General features: G+C 41.0%; 2 non-coding genes and 2 pseudogenes across 2 annotated transcripts; all 4 read left to right on the top strand.

The window, feature by feature from the left end:
- Window positions 1-1,803: 1,803 nt before the first annotated feature.
- Window positions 1,804-1,986, top strand: LOC142695684 (U2 spliceosomal RNA). Its single transcript, XR_012863759.1, has one exon. It is a non-coding gene; the product is annotated as a U2 spliceosomal RNA (small nuclear RNA).
- Window positions 1,987-8,283: 6,297 nt separating this feature from the next.
- On the top strand, window positions 8,284-8,474 carry LOC142695674 (U2 spliceosomal RNA). Its single transcript, XR_012863752.1, has one exon. It is a non-coding gene; the product is annotated as a U2 spliceosomal RNA (small nuclear RNA).
- Window positions 8,475-15,104: 6,630 nt separating this feature from the next.
- Window positions 15,105-15,273, top strand: LOC142695691 (U2 spliceosomal RNA; annotated as a pseudogene).
- A 6,276-nt stretch (window positions 15,274-21,549) lies between these two features.
- On the top strand, window positions 21,550-21,752 carry LOC142695690 (U2 spliceosomal RNA; annotated as a pseudogene).
- The last annotated feature ends 537 nt before the right edge of the window (window positions 21,753-22,289 follow it).

The following is a 22,289-nucleotide window of genomic DNA, read 5'->3' as shown; positions in this document are numbered from 1 at the left end:
ATTGGCGGTTTTATCCATAGATTTCGAGAAAGCCTTTGATAGAGTATCACATTTTTATCTTTTTAAGGTTTTAGAAAAGATGGGTATACCAGAAGGTTTTTTACAGTCTCTGAAGGCCTTTTATGAAAATTGTACGAGCAAGATTTTAGTAAAGGGTTTTAAGACACAGGATGTCCTTTTAAACTCCGGAGTGAAGCAGGGGTGTCCCTTGTCCCCACTACTTTTTATATGTGCGATCGAGCCTCTACTCTGCAGATTGAGGAATGACAGGCAGATATGTGGAGTCCCCCTGCCGGGCGGGGGGGGACTAGAGGCAAAAGTGGTGGGGTACATGGATGATGTCGCGGTCCTGTGCAGGGACGCCCCGTCACTGCAAAAAGCATTACAACAGATATACCAATTTTGCTGCTCCTCCGGTTTTAAAGTCAATTTTAATAAAAGTAATATTTTAAATATTGGCAATATGATTTTACAGGACATTCCAGTCCCTGTGTCGGAGTCTGTACAGATTTTAGGGGTCTCCTTCAATGAGTCAAACAATGGTTTTATCAGTTGGGACTTGGTGGCACAAAAAGTTAATAAGAAAATTTGTTTATGGAATCTTAGAAAACTGACAATGGAGGGAAAAATTTTAATCACAAAAATGGTGATTTTACCAATTTTATTATATCTAAGTATGGTTTTCCCTCCCCCTGATATTTTATTAAAAAAGATTACCAAGGCATGTTTTACATTTTTATGGAATTCTAGGATGGAGAAGCTCAGGAGAGAAAAAGTGATGTTACCAAAGCTAATGGGTGGTAAAGATTTTCCAAATATAAAAGCATTTCTTTTAATCCATTTTTTTACACTGTGTCTTAATACTGTTTTTAAGGAACACTACTGGTCTTATTTTATCCGTTTTAACACTGGCTATTTTATGAGGAGGTACGGATGGTTCTCTACGGTTTTAAGCTCGCCATATGCTTTTAACCTGCCAGACCAGTATAAGATTTTAGAAAAAATAGTGAACCTTTTTAACCTAAAAGACAAAAGAATAGAAGATGTAAAAAATAGTAAATATGTTTTAAAGGAAATAAAAGAAAATGTTTTAATAGCCCCCATTAGCAATTTTAATGAAAACAAATGCAAAATTATCTGGAGCATGGTTAATGCTAAATTAATTTTTAATTCACAGAAGGATCTGGCCTGGAGCTGCGCCCACGAGTGTCTTCCATGCCGGGCATTCCAGCATCGAAGGGGACTGACCAACTCGGCTGCGTGTCCAAGGGGAGGATGCCGCGATGACGAGACAGTCTTACATCTCTTTTGGCAATGTTATTTTTCACAACTAATATGGACAAAAATCCTCCCCTTGATGAAGAAGATAACCGGAATAAAAAGAATTACAAGTGAAGGCGTATTTTACGGATGTCTGGAGTGCCCAACAAGGACTCAGAAAATTATGGCATGGAAGATTACTAACTGCGTTAAAGCAGCTCTGTGGGCGGCCAGGAATATTCTTTTATTCAAACATGAAATTTTATCTGTGAATGATATTTTAGGAATTTGTTTTTATGAAATGCACAAATATTATCTTTTAGACAAAAAATTCTCTCCTGTTTTAAGTAGAAAATGGTTTTTTAGCGAATGGAATTCTATAATATGATGCCACCAAGTGCCCTTTTATAAATTGTATGATTTTAATCTGACAATTTGTATTTATTTTTTAACCATTGTTGTAAAATGTGAATCCCTGTAAAAATGTTGAAAAATGTTAATTTATTGTAAAACCTGAAAAATTTTAAATAAACGGTTACCCCCAAAGTTGGGGTAGTCAACTTAAAAAAAAAATCTGTTCTTATCAGTTTAATATCTGATACGTCCCCTATCTGGGGACCATATATTAAATGGATTTTTAGAACAGGGAGATGGAAATAGAGCTTGCTCTGTCCACTCCACGCATTGACCTGGTATTGCAGTATTTCCAGGACCGGTGCACCCTTTCCTTATGTGTTGACTAAAATCAGATTCCAAAAGTGTTTTTTCTCTTTGCCATTGTTTCTGTCTTTCTGAAGGGATCTCCCCTTTTAATCCCATTATTTCAACACCTGTTGGACAATGCATGAGTGATAATGAGCTCATTGATTAAATGCAATTAATGAATAGATTGCCACCTCTTGTTGTGTGTCGTCTGTGTTTTCTGTGTTTCCGGCATTTCACATTGGAACAGCTCATTCACCTTCCTTGTCTTCTCTCCGCCCTCCCTTTTAGGTAAGTTAAAGAGCTGCACCTGAGCCAGCCACTGATTGATTGATTGATTGATTGATTGATTGATTGATTGATTGATGCAGCACAACAGTCAAATAGTGGAGTGGAGTAGGGGAACAGCAAACAGCCAATAAAGCAGCCCGCCCGCTCGCCTGCCCGCCACAATGGACCTACCTGTGTACACTGGATGGATGTGATGGAATGTACTGTCGTCCCTACATTTCAAGAAGAAGTAAGAATTGCAGTTGCAACAAACCCTTGCTTGCCTACAAAGACAGCAGCAATTTGGATTTGTTACTATGTTACCTGGAAGAATAACAAACTGTGCAAGGATGGAGGTTGTAGGAGCAAGGAGAAGTTGTCTGTAAAGTTGGTGGATGCTTATTTTCCATTTTGCAGTCCCTTGTCTCCCTCTTGTGGCCTCCTGGAGGCAAATAAATGTGCAAAAAAAAGACAGCCTGGCGGCCGGCTGTTGCAGTGTTGCCCTCTCAGGCAACACTGAGTGACTGACTGAGCCTCACCGTCTTATATAAAGTTCAGATGGAACTTTGCACGTGTCATAGTGGAGCCCTCAGGATTCCAGAGCCAGCTTTCTGACATCATAATGGGGCCTCAGAGATAAAAGCCTGGGCCCAGGCAGTGTTGGTCAGTGCTGCTCAGCAGGCAGCACCCGACTGGATTAAAGCTAATACAAGTTGTGAAGGAACAAGGGGTGGCTGTGGGCATGCACTTACTGCTGCTGCTGCTGCCGCCAGTATTTGCACGGCAAGAGGGCATTTGGGCGTTGCCAAGAAGGCGTTTTTATGTAGATTCCTCCTCTTTCAGCACTGCATTGTGGTGCAAGCAAAAGAAGCAAATCCTGTGTAGCTTCCTCTCCGGCCTTTATTCACCTCCCGCTTAGTAGCTGTAAATGTGTGTGAGCCTGCAGGGCCCCATGGAATTGCCTAGGAGTAGGCTGAATCGCTGCAAGGGGTGAACAGCAGTATGGGACAGGCTCGGGCAAGGCAAGGGCCGCTCGGGTTATCGCTTCTCGGCCTTTTGGCACGATCCCGTGTCAAGAGGAGGTCAGCATGTCATGCCCTTGGCCTTTTGGCATCGCCACTTCGGTGGCTTAAGCCAACTGCTGCTATAAGGGGGTAGGCTGGGTGATCAACTGTCGAGCGATCATGGGAGCTAGGCTTCGATACGCTGGGATCGGGGAAACCCGGATCAAGAATGGATTTGGCATTGACGTACCCTTGAACAAGAAGGACCTTTTTTCATTGAAACACCTGGTGAATGAAGTCATTTTCAAGACCCTCAACGTGAGTAGGAACGACATCCTTTGTCTTCAAGATCCCAGAGGTAATCGCTTCACTTTGGTTCTTAAAAGTTTGAATGCTTGTTACAACTTGTATGCCGCGATTAATGCTAACTTGCAAAACCCTGGGTTGGATGGACTTATCTTCACCGTTTTATATAACAACGATGTTCCACTGGTTGTTTTGATGTACAATCCTTATGTGATGGTGGATGATATTACTTCCTTCTTAAAGAAGTACTGCTCTTACGTCAGCTATTCTCACCAGGTGTTAAATGCTGAGTCCCTCTGGACAGGGAAGCATAAATTTTTTGTGAGATTTGAGGAGGATCCTTCAGGGCCTCTGGGTGTGAAATACCCTCCTAGGAATTTTGCCATCGGCCGGGACAAAGGCTACTTATTTTTTCCCCAGCCTCCTGTGTTTTGCAGGAAATGTAAAAGGTATGGCCATGTTCACGAAGATTGTACGCAAGAAGGTGTTACCTGTAACAAATGTAATCAGGACGGTCACCTGGCCAAGGATTGCAAAAACCCAATTGTGTGTAACATGTGCAGCATTGTGGGTCATGCCTTTAAAGACTGTCCAGAGCGTGCTAAAAACAGAAGGGTTAGGACTCTGGCGGAAGTAGTTGCAGGTGAACCTGGCAGTATGAGGTCTAATGTGATTCAGGGCCCAGCTGCCCAGGGAACTGAGGAGTCGGTGCCTGCCCTGGTGTCTGATGGGACTCTCCTTGAGTTAAATCGGTCTGGAAATACGCTGGCTGATGAAATGGAGGTAGCACCTGTTGAGAAAGACCTGCCTCACCCCTCTGATGACCTGACTGGGTTGAGAGGTGATGGGGAAGTGGATGGTTCTATATCCAAATCGCCTGTCTTTTCCTGGGAAGGAATTCTGGTGGAACAACAAGGTGAAGGTGGTCAAGGGGACTTTTCAACTGCACTTGTGAGGCCTTCTGAGGAGGAGGAAGGAGGTTCATCTTCTAAGAGACTTCGCACCATGTTGTCTCCTCTGAGTGAAGATGGAGTGAGCCCGGATAGGGAGTCTACCCCATTTCTCACTTTCCTGAGGACTTTCCTTTTTTAGGAGAAGACGTGGACAAAGCTATCTTTGTGTCCGGTTGTCAGCCACCAGGAGGTGTAGGCTGATTAAACAGTGGGGTATTGGTGGATATCTACGGAAAAAGATCAAAATATGGACCCCAAAATTACACTTAATGTCTTATCCTTGAATGTCAGGCAAATTACATCAAAGCCTAGACGTGCTGTTGTGCTGGACTATGTTAGGAATCTTGGGGCAGAGATCATATGCCTGCAAGAGTGTGGTATATCTGAGTCACTGGGGGAGGGGGATTGGCCATATGGGCAGTATGTCTGGTCAGGATCTACTTCCAATAAGAATGATGGGGTGGGGATCCTATTAGGAAATATGGGTATGGATCTGGAGAGTTATACAGTGGTGGAAACAGGTAGATGTGTAATTGCAGTGGTATGTTGCAGGGGAGTTAGGGTTAGGGTGGTGAATACTTATTGTCCTATAGATAGAGCAAAAAGGCTGGCGTTGTTGGAAAAGCTAAGTTTGTTCTTACCTGGAAGGATTCCTACCTTTTTTTTGGGAGACTTTAATTGTTCTTTTGATGGGGATGGTCTGGATGTAACTGGGAAAAAGCTTAACCAACTTATATCTGATTTTTCTTTTATAGATGCAGCCGAATTGTCATTGGGTAAACCACCACCGCCAACATATAAATCAGATAGAGGGGGTATTGAGTCAAGAATTGATCGTATTTGCATATCTAAGGGTTTAGTGTGTAATAAGATGGTTCAGAATGAGGTACCTTTTTCAGACCATGTATGTTTACGGGTATGGGTGGAGGTAAGTAGTAAATTTTGTTTTGGGAAAGGGGTGTGGAAGTTGAATACTAGATTATTGGAGGATGTTGAAGTGATGGATGAGTTCAAACGAAAGTATGATGTGTGGAAGGGAGAAAAAGATAGTTTTGTGGATGTGCTTAAATGGTGGGATTGGATGAAAGGGCAGATTAAAAATTTTTTTGTGAGATGGGGATACAAGCAGGCTGCTAGGAAACGTAACCAGTATAAGGAATTGAATATTAGGATAGAATGGTTGCGGAAGATGGGTGAGAAGGGAATTGATTTGAGTGATTTGCTAGAGGAGGCAAGGAACGAGTTAAAGCAAGTTTTGGAAAGAAAGGGAAAGGAGATTATTTTTAGGTCTAAAGTGGAGTTCTTAGATAAAAATGAAAAATGCACAAGGTTTTTTTTCAAGAAAATGTGTGGTAAGAAAGATGATATGGATGAAATTGTTAATGCGAAGGGGGAGCGTATAGTGGGTATGGATGTGTTAAAAGTGGTGGAATCGTTTTATTCAGAACTTTATGGCAAAAAGTGGATTGATATCGGGTTGATGGATGAAGTTTTGAATGGTTTGGAAAATGTTCTTAGAGAGGAGGATTGTGTGGGGTTGAATGAGGATGTAACGTCTGAAGAAGTAAAGAAAGTGATAATGAGTGCGGGGAAAAATAAAACACCTGGTAAAGATGGCATTCCTGTGGAATTTTATGTGAAGGCCTGGGAGATAATAGGGTTGGATTTGGTGGAAGTATGTAAGTTTATATGGGATAAGGGGGTTTTGTGTGAGTCTATGAAAGAGGGTGTGATTGTTTTGATTTATAAGAAAGGGGATAAGAAGTGTTTGGGTAATTGGAGACCGATTTCACTGCTGAATGTGGATTATAAATGTTTTAGTAAAATTTTGGCTAATCGTATGCGTGAGGTGGTAGGAAAGGTTGTGGGTGAAGACCAAGTCTGTGCTGTGCCAGGTAGGAGTATGTCTGATAATTTGGTTTTGCTGAGAGATTTGATTGGGGACTGTATGAGTAGGAAACAGAAGTGTATGATGCTTGCGTTAGATTTCGAAAAGGCGTTTGATAGAGTGTCGCATGTGTTTATGTTTGCTGTACTTGTTAGGATGGGCTTCCCAGTGAGGTTTTTGGAAGGTGTGAAGTGTTTGTATAGGGATGTGTCAAGTGAAGTGTTGGTGAATGGTAATTTAAGTTCAAAAGTATGTGTGAGATCTGGGGTAAGACAGGGGTGCCCTATGTCCCCAGTTTTGTTTATTTGTGTGATCGAAAGTTTGATGTGTTTGGTAAGAAAAGATAAAGTGGTGAAAGGTTTTTTGATCCCAGGGAGTGGAGGTAAATACGTTAAAATTCTGGGTTATATGGATGATGTTGTGGTTATGAGTGATTGTATGGCTGGGTTGAATAGAGCAAAATTATGGTTGGATTTTTTTTGTGGGGCATCAGCTTTTAAGGTGAATTGGGATAAGTGTGTCTTTAAGTGCTTTGGGGATAGGAGGGTAAGTATGGAGGGAGTGAGGAATGAAGTGGGTGCAGTAAAAGTGTTGGGGATACAGTTTAATGAGGACTTGAGAGGGAATGAGAGTTGGGATGAATGTGGCAAGAGGATTGAGAAGAAATTGAATTTTTGGAGACTTAGAGACCTGACTTTATCAGGGAAGGTGTTGATAATTAAGACAGTGATTTTGCCTATTTTGGTTTTTGTGGCTAGTATTTTTCCCTCCGCTAGTAGGAAAATCAAAAAGTCAGAGAAAATGGTGTTTACCTTTCTGTGGGGAAGTCAAATGGAAAAGTTGAAGCGTGAGTATGTTTATAAGTCTTGTGAGAATGGAGGTTTGGATTTTCCGAATGTGGAGGTCTTTCTTGGGTTAAATTATATTAAAACAGTGGTGGGGCTCTTGGGGAAAGGAAATAAGAGTGCGTATATGGTAAGGTATATGGCCGGTTGGATGCTTTATGGGTTAAATTGGTTTAAGAGAGACGCTACTGTGCCTGTTGCTTATGTATGTCCGGTATGGTATGTTGTGATTGAAAGGTTCATTAGGAAATATGATTTGATTGCAGTGCCTATGGGTGGGTTTCTGGATAAGAAGGCTGTGCTAAAAAGATTGTGTGTGAATGAGGTTGTGTGTAACATTGTGGGTTTGCGAGGAGAGGATGTTGTGGATACTTGGAAGAAGTTAGGCGTGAGAGGTATGTCCAATAGACAAAAGGACATAGTGTGGATGGCGTTGCATGATATATTGCCTGTTAGAGATGTGCAGAGGAGGAGAATGCTAGTTAGATTTGAGGTGTGTCCAAGGGTTGGGTGTAATTCACGGGAGACTGTTAGGCATCTTTTTTGGGACTGCAATTATTCGTATGAGGTATGGAGGAGGATGGGTGGCGTCTGTAAGGAGTTAGCTGGGGTGAAGTTTGTGGATTGGAAGGTTGCGATGTTTGCTATAGGGGCTTGTAACAGAGTAAGTGATAGGATCTTATGGTTGATTATGGTGTGTATAATGGAAAGCTTATGGGATGTACGTAATTTAGGTGTTTTCAAACATAAGTGGGTACCCATTGGTGAGTGTGTGAGGATGGTTTTGTCAAGACTATACGTAGTCTATCGTTGGGATAGTCAGTGCGGTGGTGGTATAGACGCAGAGGGGATATGGAAATTTAAGAAGTGGAGAAGGTTGGTGAAATATAGCTAATTGATAAGATTTATTCCTGTTTTATTTTTGTTCTTCACAATCCTTTCTGTGTCTTGATTATTATTGTTTGGAATAAAATAGCCATGATGATGTACGACTAAGGCAACTTATGCCTTAAAATGCAAAATGGTTTGTGTACTGTTGCTTTAAGTTAAACTGAATGGTTTTAAAAAAAAAAAAAAAAAAAAAAAAAAAAAATCTGTTCTTATCAGTTTAATATCTGATACGTCCCCTATCTGGGGACCATATATTAAATGGATTTTTAGAACAGGGAGATGGAAATAGAGCTTGCTCTGTCCACTCCACGCATTGACCTGGTATTGCAGTATTTCCAGGACCGGTGCACCCTTTCCTTATGTGTTGACTAAAATCAGATTCCAAAAGTGTTTTTTCTCTTTGCCATTGTTTCTGTCTTTCTGAAGGGATCTCCCCTTTTAATCCCATTATTTCAACACCTGTTGGACAATGCATGAGTGATAATGAGCTCATTGATTAAATGCAATTAATGAATAGATTGCCACCTCTTGTTGTGTGTCGTCTGTGTTTTCTGTGTTTCCGGCATTTCACATTGGAACAGCTCATTCACCTTCCTTGTCTTCTCTCCGCCCTCCCTTTTAGGTAAGTTAAAGAGCTGCACCTGAGCCAGCCACTGATTGATTGATTGATTGATTGATTGATTGATTGATTGATTGATTGATTGATTGATTGATTGATGCAGCACAACAGTCAAATAGTGGAGTGGAGTAGGGGAACAGCAAACAGCCAATAAAGCAGCCCGCCCGCTCGCCACAATGGACCTACCTGTGTACACTGGATGGATGTGATGGAATGTACTGTCGTCCCTACATTTCAAGAAGAAGTAAGAATTGCAGTTGCAACAAACCCTTGCTTGCCTACAAAGACAGCAGCAATTTGGATTTGTTACTATGTTACCTGGAAGAATAACAAACTGTGCAAGGATGGAGGTTGTAGGAGCAAGGAGAAGTTGTCTGTAAAGTTGGTGGATGCTTATTTTCCATTTTGCAGTCCCTTGTCTCCCTCTTGTGGCCTCCTGGAGGCAAATAAATGTGCAAAAAAAAGACAGCCTGGCGGCCGGCTGTTGCAGTGTTGCCCTCTCAGGCAACACTGAGTGACTGACTGAGCCTCACCGTCTTATATAAAGTTCAGATGGAACTTTGCACGTGTCATAGTGGAGCCCTCAGGATTCCAGAGCCAGCTTTCTGACATCATAATGGGGCCTCAGAGATAAAAGCCTGGGCCCAGGCAGTGTTGGTCAGTGCTGCTCAGCAGGCAGCACCCGACTGGATTAAAGCTAATACAAGTTGTGAAGGAACAAGGGGTGGCTGTGGGCATGCACTTACTGCTGCTGCTGCTGCCGCCAGTATTTGCACGGCAAGAGGGCATTTGGGCGTTGCCAAGAAGGCGTTTTTATGTAGATTCCTCCTCTTTCAGCACTGCATTGTGGTGCAAGCAAAAGAAGCAAATCCTGTGTAGCTTCCTCTCCGGCCTTTATTCACCTCCCGCTTAGTAGCTGTAAATGTGTGTGAGCCTGCAGGGCCCCATGGAATTGCCTAGGAGTAGGCTGAATCGCTGCAAGGGGTGAACAGCAGTATGGGACAGGCTCGGGCAAGGCAAGGGCCGCTCGGGTTATCGCTTCTCGGCCTTTTGGCTGAGATCAAGTGTAGTTCTGATTACTTGTAGTCAGTGCTGCCTGGTCTTAGTTGGGAGGTGCTCAGGTACCCTCTCTCTCGGCCTCGGGGGATCGTCCAGGTTCGCCTGGACTTCACCCCCGTGCTGCTATTTGGGAGAGAGGCTTAGTCCTGAGCAACGAGTTGCGATCCACATATCCCCCGTGTAGGCTTCGGCCGAAAAGGGGAAAGCTGCGTAGACGTTACGTCACCAACGGGTGGCGTAACTTTCCCTGAAAACCCCTCACCATGGACGAAAGTCCTGGTGAGATACCGGCGTATGCCCGGATAAAGAATACAATCCGTGTTATTGTATCAGAAGAGAAGGCGACGACCTGCGGCCTGAAGTTCTTGGTGGAGACCGTGCTTGTTGGCATTTTCAACATTCAGAAGCGGGAGATATTGGCGGTACAAGACTATCCTAGGAGAAGAACATACGACATAACTTTTGTACAGAATGGAGTGTTCCAAGATCTGCTGGCGGCATACATGGTAAAAAACGATCCGAGACTGGACGGTATTGAATTTTACGAACATGTGTTGGACATCACTAAGATGATTGTGATAAAAATGTACTGCCCGTTTGCTGATTTAAAAGATGTGATGTCCTTTTTATCCCCCTATTTCAAAAGTGTAAAATGTATTGGCAAAATAATGAACGAAGTTGGAGTTTGGACGTCAAAGTGGAGATTTTTAGTAACTTGTTATAGAGATGCCAATACAGCAGGGGGGATAATGTTGCCGCCAGCACGCTTTAAATTAGGTGATATGGCAGGAGATCTTTTTTACACAGGAATGCCTCCATTCTGTAGAAAATGTCAAAAGTACGGTCACACCAAAGAGTTCTGCGAAAGCACCTGTAGGAACTGTGGCAGCTCTGAGCACGAGGCCAAAACTTGCCCTCTGGGGAAAAGGTGTCGTTTTTGCAGCCGAGTTGGTCATCTATATGCTACTTGTCCCCACAGATCGGAACAACCCGAGGTCCGGCCGAGGCGTCCAGAGCAGCCAGCAGGCCAGATCGCCCCCGCACAAGGAGAGGAACCAAGAGGTGAAGAGGCTGATGACATGGACACCTCCAGCAGACCCCCCCAAACAGGTGACCCAAAGGAGCAAAGGCGGTTTAAGAGAAGAGCCAGTGATCAGCGGACGAAAAAGCCCCCTCAGGAAACGGAGGAGATGGGTAGTTCGGATGAAGCTGATCCGCCTGGGCCGCAGGAGGTGCTGGGTCAGCCTGTACCTGAGGCAGAGGACCCGGGCGGAGCGGCAGCAAGGTCTAAGAGGCGTAGGGCGTACTCGGAGGTGGCAGCGGGGGTGCCGATGGGAGTACCTGCTAGAGCGAAAGCAGGGAAACCAGTTGACGCACCCCCGGAAGCACCAGCTGAAGGTCTCCCCCCTTCTCGCCAGTTGGGGGAGACAAGCATAGCCACCTCTGAGGTGACAGAAGTCCCTGAAACGGCCGCGAGTGCGTTTCCTGCCCCTATCGTAGGGGAGGAGGCTGCCATACGAGATGCTCCAGAAACCTTGCCCGTGGAGTCCATATGGGACCCATTTTCGATCAGTGCCTCAGGTATGGCGGGGGGTCAGCTGTCTGACATGAGTTCCTCTCCAATCTCCTCAAGTTATACAGTCGGTTTGAAGTCGGAGGGCGATGAGAGTTCGAGTGAGGTCTCTGGTAACGCCGAGGACTGCTGAGGCCACCTCGGGTAAGATTACATAAGACTGTCTCTTTTCCCTTTTCCTCATGGCAGAGTTAGGTGGCATTTCCTTAAATGTTAGGAGCGTGCATTCCAAGACGAGAAGAGCTGCCCTGTTTGATTATCTTTCTATTTTTTCCGCCACCGTTTTTTTCCTACAGGAATGCTGTATCCCACATCGCACGAACTACAACAAATATAAGGAAGACTGGAGACTCGGACCTTCAGTGTGGTCCGGGTCTAACGATTCCAGAGCCGCAGGTGTCGCCATTTTATTTAAAGGGAACGTTTTAATTGACAGTTTTAATGAAATTTTACCAGGTAGAATTTTATTGGTCAAAGCTTTTATAGACGGTATTAGATGGCAGTTTTTTAATTTTTATGGGTCCTCGGACAAGAATGAAAGAGCTAGAATGCTAGAGATTTTACCCCTTTTTTTAAACGATTCAGAGCCACTTGTTTTAGCGGGTGATTTTAATTGTATTTTAAAGGGGGAACGCCGGTTCTCTAACTCAGTAAGCAGGAATTATGACAAAACCTCCTCATTATTAAAAGATATAGTTACTGATTTTAAACTTACTGATGTTTTTAAGAAATGTAACAGCAATTTATCTGCAGAGGCCGGCGTCACCTGGAGCAATGTGAACTGTAGCTCCAGGATCGATTTTATATTCTGCTCTTATCAAGTACTGCCTTTTAAATGTGATCTTAATCCCAATGTTTTATCTGATCATAAATTATTGTATTTTAAAGTTAAAAATGATATTGGGAAAAATACTGTCAAAAAAGCCTGGAAAATGAACGTTTCCCTTTTAGATGATCCGCAAATTTTATCTGATTTTATTACCTTTTATAAGGGCTGCAGACGGGTAAGACATCCAAATATGTCCATAGTCTCATGGTGGGAGAAAATAAAAATAAAAATAAGAGACTTTTTCATAAAAATCGGAAGGAGAAAAGCAAAAGAAAAACAGGATTTTTTTGCTAATTTGAATACCCGTCTGCAGACCCAATACAAGTTCAGAGAACAGGGTATGCAGGTGGAGGAGGAGATTATGGAGATTAGGAAGGAGATCTCCCAGTGCCTGGAGCAGAGAGGTAAGGAAATTGTCTTTCGTTCAAAAATGAAACACCTCGAGGAAAATGAGACCTGCTCCAGGTACTTTTTTAAGAAAATTAACGATAAGCATACCCTGTTAGACAATGTTGATGGAGATACAAACACTGACAATATTTTAAAAAAGGTACACAGATTTTATGCGGATCTTTTTAATATAAAGCTTGTTAATGTTGATTTGATGAACGACTCATTGAAGGAGGTTGACGCTGTTTTAAATCCTGTCTCCAAAGATTTTTTATTACAGGATATTACGGAACAGGAGATTTTAGATACCATCAAGAGTTTTAAAACAGGTAAAGTCCCTGGCCCTGATGGTATACCCATAGAGTTTTATGTCACATTTTATGGAGTTTTAAAAGAGGATCTCTATTCCCTTTTTACTCAAGTTTTTAGAACAAAAGCCCTCCCGGGGTCCTGGAAGAAAGGTGAGGTGTCCCTGCTTTATAAAAAGGGGGACAAAACAGATATTAAAAACTGGAGGCCTATCACCTTACTGAACACAGACTACAAAATAATGGCCAAGATTTGCGCGAATAGGCTAAAGGCTGTTATAGAGAAAATCGTCCACTCCAACCAAGTCTGTGGGATACCTGGGAGGAGCATATGGGACAATTTAAACCTTTTAAAAGATGCTATTGGTGATACGAAGGAGAGAAAAGGCAGATTGGCGGTTTTATCCATAGATTTCGAGAAAGCCTTTGATAGAGTATCACATTTTTATCTTTTTAAGGTTTTAGAAAAGATGGGTATACCAGAAGGTTTTTTACAGTCTCTGAAGGCCTTTTATGAAAATTGTACGAGCAAGATTTTAGTAAAGGGTTTTAAGACACAGGATGTCCTTTTAAACTCCGGAGTGAAGCAGGGGTGTCCCTTGTCCCCACTACTTTTTATATGTGCGATCGAGCCTCTACTCTGCAGATTGAGGAATGACAGACAGATATGTGGAGTCCCCCTGCCGGGCGGGGGGGGACTAGAGGCAAAAGTGGTGGGGTACATGGATGATGTCGCGGTCCTGTGCAGGGACGCCCCGTCACTGCAAAAAGCATTACAACAGATATACCAATTTTGCTGCTCCTCCGGTTTTAAAGTCAATTTTAATAAAAGTAATATTTTAAATATTGGCAATATGATTTTACAGGACATTCCAGTCCCTGTGTCGGAGTCTGTACAGATTTTAGGGGTCTCCTTCAATGAGTCAAACAATGGTTTTATCAGTTGGGACTTGGTGGCACAAAAAGTTAATAAGAAAATTTGTTTATGGAATCTTAGAAAACTGACAATGGAGGGAAAAATTTTAATCACAAAAATGGTGATTTTACCAATTTTATTATATCTAAGTATGGTTTTCCCTCCCCCTGATATTTTATTAAAAAAGATTACCAAGGCATGTTTTACATTTTTATGGAATTCTAGGATGGAGAAGCTCAGGAGAGAAAAAGTGATGTTACCAAAGCTAATGGGTGGTAAAGATTTTCCAAATATAAAAGCATTTCTTTTAATCCATTTTTTTACACTGTGTCTTAATACTGTTTTTAAGGAACACTACTGGTCTTATTTTATCCGTTTTAACACTGGCTATTTTATGAGGAGGTACGGATGGTTCTCTACGGTTTTAAGCTCGCCATATGCTTTTAACCTGCCAGACCAGTATAAGATTTTAGAAAAAATAGTGAACCTTTTTAACCTAAAAGACAAAAGAATAGAAGATGTAAAAAATAGTAAATATGTTTTAAAGGAAATAAAAGAAAATGTTTTAATAGCCCCCATTAGCAATTTTAATGAAAACAAATGCAAAATTATCTGGAGCATGGTTAATGCTAAATTCATTTTTAATTCACAGAAGGATCTGGCCTGGAGCTGCGCCCACGAGTGTCTTCCATGCCGGGCATTCCAGCATCGAAGGGGACTGACCAACTCGGCTGCGTGTCCAAGGGGAGGATGCCGCGATGACGAGACAGTCTTACATCTCTTTTGGCAATGTTATTTTTCACAACTAATATGGACAAAAATCCTCCCCTTGATGAAGAAGATAACCGGAATAAAAAGAATTACAAGTGAAGGCGTATTTTACGGATGTCTGGAGTGCCCAACAAGGACTCAGAAAATTATGGCATGGAAGATTACTAACTGCGTTAAAGCAGCTCTGTGGGCGGCCAGGAATATTCTTTTATTCAAACATGAAATTTTATCTGTGAATGATATTTTAGGAATTTGTTTTTATGAAATGCACAAATATTATCTTTTAGACAAAAAATTCTCTCCTGTTTTAAGTAGAAAATGGTTTTTTAGCGAATGGAATTCTATAATATGATGCCACCAAGTGCCCTTTTATAAATTGTATGATTTTAATCTGACAATTTGTATTTATTTTTTAACCATTGTTGTAAAATGTGAATCCTTGTAAAAATGTTGAAAAATGTTAATTTATTGTAAAACCTGAAAAATTTTAAATAAACGGTTACCCCCAAAGTTGGGGTAGTCAACTTAAAAAAAAATCTGTTCTTATCAGTTTAATATCTGATACGTCCCCTATCTGGGGACCATATATTAAATGGATTTTTAGAACAGGGAGATGGAAATAGAGCTTGCTCTGTCCACTCCACGCATTGACCTGGTATTGCAGTATTTCCAGGACCGGTGCACCCTTTCCTTATGTGTTGACTAAAATCAGATTCCAAAAGTGTTTTTTCTCTTTGCCATTGTTTCTGTCTTTCTGAAGGGATCTCCCCTTTTAATCCCATTATTTCAACACCTGTTGGACAATGCATGAGTGATAATGAGCTCATTGATTAAATGCAATTAATGAATAGATTGCCACCTCTTGTTGTGTGTCGTCTGTGTTTTCTGTGTTTCCGGCATTTCACATTGGAACAGCTCATTCACCTTCCTTGTCTTCTCTCCGCCCTCCCTTTTAGGTAAGTTAAAGAGCTGCACCTGAGCCAGCCACTGATTGATTGATTGATTGATTGATTGATTGATGCAGCACAACAGTCAAATAGTGGAGTGGAGTAGGGGAACAGCAAACAGCCAATAAAGCAGCCCGCCCGCTCGCCTGCCCGCCACAATGGACCTACCTGTGTACACTGGATGGATGTGATGGAATGTACTGTCGTCCCTACATTTCAAGAAGAAGTAAGAATTGCAGTTGCAACAAACCCTTGCTTGCCTACAAAGACAGCAGCAATTTGGATTTGTTACTATGTTACCTGGAAGAATAACAAACTGTGCAAGGATGGAGGTTGTAGGAGCAAGGAGAAGTTGTCTGTAAAGTTGGTGGATGCTTATTTTCCATTTTGCAGTCCCTTGTCTCCCTCTTGTGGCCTCCTGGAGGCAAATAAATGTGCAAAAAAAAGACAGCCTGGCGGCCGGCTGTTGCAGTGTTGCCCTCTCAGGCAACACTGAGTGACTGACTGAGCCTCACCGTCTTATATAAAGTTCAGATGGAACTTTGCACGTGTCATAGTGGAGCCCTCAGGATTCCAGAGCCAGCTTTCTGACATCATAATGGGGCCTCAGAGATAAAAGCCTGGGCCCAGGCAGTGTTGGTCAGTGCTGCTCAGCAGGCAGCACCCGACTGGATTAAAGCTAATACAAGTTGTGAAGGAACAAGGGGTGGCTGTGGGCATGCACTTACTGCTGCTGCTGCTGCCGCCAGTATTTGCACGGCAAGAGGGCATTTGGGCGTTGCCAAGAAGGCGTTTTTATGTAGATTCCTCCTCTTTCAGCACTGCATTGTGGTGCAAGCAAAAGAAGCAAATCCTGTGTAGCTTCCTCTCCGGCCTTTATTCACCTCCCGCTTAGTAGCTGTAAATGTGTGTGAGCCTGCAGGGCCCCATGGAATTGCCTAGGAGTAGGCTGAATCGCTGCAAGGGGTGAACAGCAGTATGGGACAGGCTCGGGCAAGGCAAGGGCCGCTCGGGTTATCGCTTCTCGGCCTTTTGGCTTCGATCTGTAGTGGGTTGAAGTCAGAGGGCAAGGTGCACTGGTGGAAACCTACCTGCTCGGCCTTTTCGGTTTTCGGACCGAACTGCTGCTATTGAGGGGTGGCTGAAAGCTGGTGTGCCTTTTTCTTTGGAGGATCTGGAACCTATTCGTGGAGGGATTCTTTCGCTGGACGTGTGGATTTCGTGTTTTCCATTGGAATCAGGAGGCGATCGAGCTCTTTTCAAGGGCTTTTTTTCGTGCTGTGGAGGAAGAAAAAATTCGTTGGAATATGGCTTATGGAAGGAGAACACCAGGAGAATGGCGAGGATTTCAGGATAATCGGCCTGACTTCTTTGATGATAAGTATGGCTTAAAGGATACTATTCGGTTCTTCGTGTCCCCAGAAGTCCGACAAGAAAAAAATCTAAGGTACCTTTATGACAAAATACTAATACCGGTTATGGAATTGGAGAAGAAGAACTTCTTTTGTATACAAACCTTCTTCTCTAGGGGAATTTATGATGTGACTTTGGAAACAAATGCATTATGCGAAAAGGCATACACCCTTTATGAAGCTAATAAGGGGCGAGATGTTTTTAAGGGGATAAAAATTGCCCCATTGTTTCAATTTCAGGCAAAATTGTTAACCATACAAATGTATAGTCCATTTATAACGGACCAAGAGGTGGAATCATACCTCTGGAATTTTTGTGAAAAACTCTCCCTAAAGCAACATGGGATGACGGATTTCGGAGTGTGGAATGGAAAGCGAGTATATTATGCTACGTTTAAAAAAGATCCACAGGAAGAAGGAGGAGTCTGTAGGCCCCCGCCTGTGGTGTTTATAAATCGTAGTAGAGGATATTTATTTTTTTCAGGGATGCCTCCCTATTGCAGAAGTTGCAAGAAATACGGCCACAGTGATGATAACTGTAAACGCTGTATGGACTGCCCGATGAGTATTCATCAAGAGGCAGATTGTCCAAAACGTATGGAAGAAATACCTGAACCACAGCAAGTTGAAGAGGTAATGGAGGAGGTTCAGGAGGAGGTTCAGGAGGAGGTTCAGGAGGAGGAAAGAGAGTGTACGGAGAAAGAGAGGAAGGAGAAGGAGAGAAAGGAGAAGAGACGAGAGGGAAAAGAAAAGAGGCAAGAGAAAAAAGAAACTAGGAAGGAAAAAGAGGAAAAGAAAAAAGTAAAAGAAAAAGTGGAAAAAATACCTGCAGTAGTGGTAACCCAGGGATCTGAAGCTGGGGGATCTGGACAAACAGAAGGTATCACTGTAGTGAGGGAAACCCCTTCAGATAGTCCTGTGGAAAAGGAGGGCCTTACTGAAGAGGTAATGGAAACGACATTAGGTAATTTGAAAAGATCTTTAGATGATGAAGCAGAGGCGAAACGTGGAAATATTAGTGGTGAAAAAAGAAGAGTGATAGAAATTTTGGAAGTCGTGTCACCCTTAAGCTCTGTTAGTTCGGAGGCTTTGAGGATAAACGAGTATCCTTCTACCACTGATGAGGGCGGGGGAGATAGCCCTGGAATTGTCATTAAAAGATGATCAGTATAGCTTCCCTGAATGTTCAGGGGTTAAAAAATTCAAAAAAGAGAGTTGCTTTATATGACTTTTTTAATAATGAAGCTTATGATTTCATTTTTTTACAAGAATGTAATATAGAGAAAAGTATGTGTTATGAGTTCTATAAAAAATATTGGAAAGGAAAAGCCTTTTTTTCAGGAGGTAATGAGCAAAAGAGCGATGGAGTAGGTTTTTTATGTAGTAAGGAGTGGAAAGTGGAGAAAATTCAAGAGATTTATCCGGGGAGGATAATGATGATAGAAGTGAAGAAGACTAATAAAAAAATCAAATGTTTCTGTGTGTATGGATACACAGAGAAGAGTAAGAGAATCCAGCTCTTTGAAATTCTGCAGTTGTTCCTTACAGGTTCGGACCCTATTATAATTGGAGGAGACTTTAACTGCCATCTGGAAAATAAGAAAGATGGTTCAGTATCATGCCTAAAAGGAATTCTCTCATCAAGTAATTTAAAAGATATGTGGGAAATATGTGGCAAAAAGAAAGAAGATGAATTTACATGGAGTAGGAAAAACTCTAGGTCTAGAATAGACTATTTTTTTGTATCAGAGCATTTTAAAGGGTCATCTTTTAAAACTGATTTTAACTGTTTTTCCGATCATAGATTGATCAAATGTACGTTAGAATGTGAGAGAATGGAAAGCAAAAAATCTTCACATTGGAAATTGAATACAAAACTATTAGAAGATGAGAACGTAAAATCGGAATTTGGTTCATTCTATAAAAAGTTGCAGTGTAGGAAAAGCAGTTTTAAGGATGTTTTTGAATGGTGGGAGTTCGTAAAATCTCAGATCAAAACATTTTTCATTCGTATTAGTAAAAGAAAGGCGAGAGAGAGAGTGGAATTATATGAATCTCTAAATACGAAACTCCAGTGTTTTTATGTCTTGAAAAAGAGTGGTGTAATGATGGATGATGAGATTGAAGGCATTAAAAGCCAAATTAATAGAAGTTTGTATGAAAAAGGAAGGGAAATCATATTTAATTCGAGAGTAAAAATTTTGGAATGTGATGAAAAATGCTCAAAGTTCTTCTTTAAAAAAATCATCAATAAGAGAGATTATATTGACAAGTTGGAGGGAGAGGTGGTTTTGGAAGGTAAATTGAAAAAGGCACATGAGTTTTATGATAACTTATTTTCTGAAAAAAAAAGTGATGGTTCTTTAAGGGACCACTTTATCAGTCAACTAGATAAACATTTTAATAAAGAAGAAATAGGTCTTTTATCTGAAGATTTTACTGAAAATGAAATTTATAATACTGTTAATAGCTTTTCAAATGGGAAAACACCTGGTTTGGATGGTTTACCGATAGAGTTCTATAGGGTCTTTTGGAAGTTGGTGGGTGTGGATTTTTGTGATATCATTTTTAGGGTGCTATCCTCTTTTAAAATGCCAATATCATGGTCTGAAGGGTTAATTGTTTTACTTTTTAAGAAAGGGGATAAAGAAATGATAAAGAATTGGAGGCCTATAACGTTACTAAACATGGATTATAAAATTTATGCAAAATTATTTGCTAATCGTTTGAAAAAAGTAATCTCATCGGTAATTGAGGAGGATCAGACATGTGCTGTGCCAGGGAGAAAAATTACAGATTCATTACTCTTGATTAGAGATGTATTATGGGATTTTAAAGATCGTGATCAGGATTTGGCATTGATCTCATTAGATTTCGAAAAAGCATATGATAGAATTTCCCATTTGTCTTTATTTCAGGTTTTAAAAAAGCTTGGTTGTCCTGATATGTTTATTAAGTGTATTAAGAGTTTATATTCTAGTTGTTTCAGTAAAATTTCAGTGAATGGCTTTTTATCGGAAAAGGTTAAAAGGAATTGTGGAGTGAAGCAAGGGTGTCCTTTGTCGCCAATACTCTTTATTTGTGCCGTGGAACCACTTTTATGTGCAATAAGAAGGGATAAAGTTATTGATGGTGTTTTTATACCAGGGAATAAAAATGAGCGAGTTAAAATTGTGGCATATATGGATGACATTACGGTTTTAGTTAGAAGTTTGAGAGGGTTTAATAGGGTATTACGAGTAGTTGAATGGTTTAATGGTGCATCTGGTTTTAAAATAAACTGGGAAAAATCAGGGGTTTTATTGATAGGGAATCTTAAGTTGGAAAGGGAATGTAAATTATTAAGTGTAGTAGATATGAAAATTCTAGGTATTCATTTCTCACAAAACTGTGGAAGTATAAAAAATTGGGAATCTCTCTTGGAAAGGGTTAAAAAGAAGGTGGATTTTTGGAAACTAAGGTGCCTATCAATGGAAGGGAAAATCTTAGTGATTAAACAAGTTCTATTGCCTCTGATTTTATATGTATCTGCTGTTTTTATGCCCTCAAACATTATGATGAAAAGAATTATTAAGGTATGTTTTAACTTCTTTTGGGGTTCAAAAATGGAGAGAGTAAGGAGAGTAGAGTTATATAAATCAAAAGGAAATGGTGGTAAGGGTTTCCCTGATCTTAGACAGTTTTTATTTTGTAAGTATTTATCACAGTGTATTAGTATCCTATGTGGACCTGAATCAAAGTTGAGAGCCTTTGTAATATATAATTTTGGTTTTTTCATAAGGAAGTATAAATGGATCAATATAGATCTAAAGAGACCATATAGGTGGTTGCCTCCAGAGAACTATTTAATCTTAGAGAAAATTATAAGAGAGTTCAATCTGGCAGAAGAAGGAAAAGAGGTTCTTATTAATCATAAAAAAATATTAAAAGTCTTAGAGGGTAGAACCATTTGCAGCCCGATTGAACGGTTTACTCCCCAGGTAGTTAAAAACATTTGGAAATGTGTTAACCATCTTTGTTTGTCTAATGATCACAAAGATCTATTATGGTGTATGATAAAGGATTGTTTACCAACAAAGGATTTCCAATATAAAAGACGACTGAATCGGAATAGCCAATGTCCTAGAAGTGGTTGTATTGATGATGAAACCACAATGCATGTTTTCTGGAATTGTGATTTTGCACAAAAAGTGTGGAAAAAGATAAGTAAGTTGGTGAGCATGGTGAGTAAAGTTAACTATTTTAATTTTAACTTGATATTTTATGGAATTGGAATCGGGGAAAATGAGTTTCAAATAGTTTGGCTGATCTTAGCATCAGTTAAAATGGCGCTATGGAGGTCCAGGAATATTTTACTATTTAAAAGGGATGCTTTAACTGTTGATGATTGCATACGTCTAAGCCTAAATTATTTATTTATCTATTTTTGGAAAGAAAAGAAAGAACTAGGAATAGAGAAAGCAGAAGAAAAATGGAAGCAAAAGAAATGGAATTCTGTAATGGGAGTGTAGAATAGATATTTAGGGGGAAATAATGTATAAATATACTTACCTTTTACGATGATGATGTGAGTCTTGAGATCTGTGAAGAGAAAAAGATGGTGATTTTAAGTTTTGAGACTTGTGATCTGAGTAAAAAAAAAAAAAAAAAAAAAAATCTGTTCTTATCAGTTTAATATCTGATACGTCCCCTATCTGGGGACCATATATTAAATGGATTTTTAGAACAGGGAGATGGAAATAGAGCTTGCTCTGTCCACTCCACGCATTGACCTGGTATTGCAGTATTTCCAGGACCGGTGCACCCTTTCCTTATGTGTTGACTAAAATCAGATTCCAAAAGTGTTTTTTCTCTTTGCCATTGTTTCTGTCTTTCTGAAGGGATCTCCCCTTTTAATCCCATTATTTCAACACCTGTTGGACAATGCATGAGTGATAATGAGCTCATTGATTAAATGCAATTAATGAATAGATTGCCACCTCTTGTTGTGTGTCGTCTGTGTTTTCTGTGTTTCCGGCATTTCACATTGGAACAGCTCATTCACCTTCCTTGTCTTCTCTCCGCCCTCCCTTTTAGGTAAGTTAAAGAGCTGCACCTGAGCCAGCCACTGATTGATTGATTGATTGATTGATTGATTGATTGATTGATTGATTGATTGATGCAGCACAACAGTCAAATAGTGGAGTGGAGTAGGGGAACAGCAAACAGCCAATAAAGCAGCCCGCCCGCTCGCCTGCCCGCCACAATGGACCTACCTGTGTACACTGGATGGATGTGATGGAATGTACTGTCGTCCCTACATTTCAAGAAGAAGTAAGAATTGCAGTTGCAACAAACCCTTGCTTG

The sequence above is a fragment of the Rhinoderma darwinii genome (assembly GCF_050947455.1).
Source record: "Rhinoderma darwinii isolate aRhiDar2 chromosome 5 unlocalized genomic scaffold, aRhiDar2.hap1 SUPER_5_unloc_48, whole genome shotgun sequence".
NCBI classification, from domain to species: Eukaryota; Metazoa; Chordata; class Amphibia; order Anura; family Rhinodermatidae; genus Rhinoderma; species Rhinoderma darwinii.
The sequence above is the reverse complement of the archived record's forward strand: the minus strand, read 5'-3'. Positions and strand labels throughout refer to the sequence as shown.